Source organism: Solanum dulcamara, chromosome 9 (assembly GCF_947179165.1).
Source record: "Solanum dulcamara chromosome 9, daSolDulc1.2, whole genome shotgun sequence".
Classification (NCBI taxonomy): Eukaryota; Viridiplantae; Streptophyta; class Magnoliopsida; order Solanales; family Solanaceae; genus Solanum; species Solanum dulcamara.
Genome location: NC_077245.1, coordinates 881511 through 884347, shown reverse-complemented (window position 1 = coordinate 884347; position 2837 = coordinate 881511). Strand labels below are relative to the sequence as shown.

The 2837-nt window shown below is 31.2% G+C and overlaps 1 pseudogene; it reads right to left on the bottom strand.

The window, feature by feature from the left end:
• Positions 1-797: 797 nt before the first annotated feature.
• Positions 798-1745, bottom strand: LOC129903869 (uncharacterized; annotated as a pseudogene).
• Between the last annotated feature and the right edge of the window lie 1092 nt (positions 1746-2837).

Genomic DNA, 2837 nt, shown 5'->3' with positions numbered 1-2837 from the left:
AATTGATTTTGCAGGTATGCTGTAGAAGCTGCGGCTGGATTGTAAACCAATATGGTCAATGCTAATGTATTTCTTGGAAAACTCAGTTGAATCTCTCAAAACAATTGTGTTTTGTGTTCAATAAAAATCCTATGAAGTGGAGAATTGTTTATGAATGTGACTTGATTCATAAGTTGCTTTGTTTTAGTTTAACTTTGAGCTATCATTTTTTGTTTTCATTGAAGTGTTTGGCGCATTTTTTTTGCAGTGTTGTGAACGACTTCTCTGTTTGTATTTCCAACTCGACAACGTAGTTTCATTGGTTAGTTTGAATGGAATTATTTAGACGCCGAGTATTAATATTGAAGAAGTCTTCTAATAAACATTAGTATAGCAAAATTTGTCAATACGACGAGATTTAATGTTTGTTAACTTTGTCTTCTATTAGCAGGTTAAGAGTTTAATTTAACTATGTTGATAATGCACCTTGAACTGTTTTACTCGAGGTGAGCATTTATCAGAAACAACCTCTCTTCTTCTAAAGTAGGGGTAAGGTTTGTGCATACCATGCCCTCTTTATTCTGGCTTTGTAGGATTACATTAGATATGTTGTTATTGTACATTGAGAATGCACCTTCCAAAAATGGTGTATGCAACTTAAATTCATATGATGATCGATAAGATCTATGTAACCTGGATTTTTAAAATGTTAAATAGCAAATAAAAGTATTTCGAGAAAACTATTAAAGATTCAAACAGTAAGATGAACCTAAGAATCATCACAATCAATAGTATATGATTGAAAATTTGATCAGAAGTAAACAGACAGAGAAAGACAATAATTGACATATATAAGCTGAAGTGCCTCTATCTTATTCACCTGAAACAAATAAAAGAATTGAGTATTCAGTTACAATTAGTTTGATCTGAACTTTGAATATCTCGAAGATTCAGATTCAAGAATCTGCATTCATTGCTTCAATTAGCTCAGCAGAAATATTTAATTGGCTCCTATATTTTGCACATCATTTAAATGGTTTAACTTATATACGCCGTTTAACAGGTGAGTATATTCAGAAGTAAAACTCTTGTCCTAATAAGACGTCGAATAATACACTCTAATTTTCCTTCAAGAATATCTTCAATAACAATCTCCACTGCCTCCAATCTCTTATTCACACATTGTAGAGTCATGGCACCACATTTTTCCCAAGAACTAAAACTATTCACTCTCATTAACTTTGATCCAAAAAAATACCCTTTATTTGATTTATTGTTATTTGGACATGGCATTAACATAAGTGACATCAATGACTCTACAATTGACATAGCAGCAACTTTCACTTCCCTAAGCACGTCGTTCACAACTATCATTAAATTATTATTCTTACTTTCTGAGCTCTTTTCCGATCCCAATGATAATTTCGAGCTTTTTATTCCCTTGTAAGGAATACAAGCGCTTTAATATCTCTTTCTTCAACTTTTTCCGTTGACAATGGAAAGGTACTGTTAATTTGTTATTATCACCAATGCTGATTCTTCTGAACGTGGACTTCAGGTCGTGGACATCTTTTGTGGTGGCACAAACTTCAAGCATCCTTAATGATGTTTCAGAAACATCGTAGACTCATTTTTCCTGCACGATTTCTCGTTTGATCACCGATGAGTGAAGCAAGTCGTTGGCTGAATCGTGCAAGTCTCTAAGAGCATCAAAATTTGGTAGTGCCATTGAAAATTTGTTTGAATTCAATTAAAGCTTTTTTGAGTTGTGATGATATTGTTTAGATGAATGTTTTGCACTTGTATCCTTTTTATAGTTTTATCTAAAAAAAGGGATTAGAAATTAGAGATTTGTAAGGAAAAAGGACAAGAAGGATCCTTTTTTGTACTAATACTATTTGTCTTCTAATTGGCAACAGCTAAGAAGCTTAATAATATTGTCCCCAAAGAAATTTCCTCCCAAAATGAAAAATACAAGAAATGGAAGAAATTAATTAGTACTCCAATGATTCCATTTGCTTTTTAAATTCGTTCGAAAAAGAACGTTATATTTTTATATTAACTTCACATTTGACTTTAATGACATGTTGTAGTCATAGAAATATCATGTCATAGAGTATGTATTTATAATTCAAGACGTCTTTTTTAAGTTTATACTTAATCGAATACTGTCATATAAAATAAAACTAAAAAAATATTATATTTTTTGGGTAAGATCTTATTGTTCCAAAATTTAGAACAGTTGTAGAGGCAGATACATGCACGAGGGAGAAGGATTATGCCAGTTTGGTACTTATTAAATTGTCGACATGCAGACAAAATGTATTTAGAATATATTTATGAAGACTAATTAGGGAGCATTATGAAACATTAATCAACATAATTTGGAGTATTTCAACATGATTTTAGAGTATTCACAACTGTTTGTGTTTTTGTTTTCTAGTTGATTAATTAAGACATGAAATCTTCTATTAAGATTATATTCTAACCATGCGTGCATGGCTTGGGGAGAGTTTCCAAGAAACAGTATTGACTAGTTTTTTTGGTTGACTTTTAGTGACATGGATTTTTTTTCCGAAATGTACACTTTTAGCTGCAAAATTTCAAAATTTGTGTAATTTTTGTGAAAATTCCAAAAATATGTAAAACGCAAGCAAGAAATGCGATTTGCATAAGTCTCCTGATTTGAGTGAAATGACTCCGAAATTAACTTGAGGTAACCACTACAACAAAATAGACATTTAGTTAAGAGCGCGCAATATTTAATATTATCACAAAAATATTTAGCGACAGTTATATATAGTTCTGGTTATAAATTCTCATTGCCACTGATTATATTATTACTGATAAAAATAGCC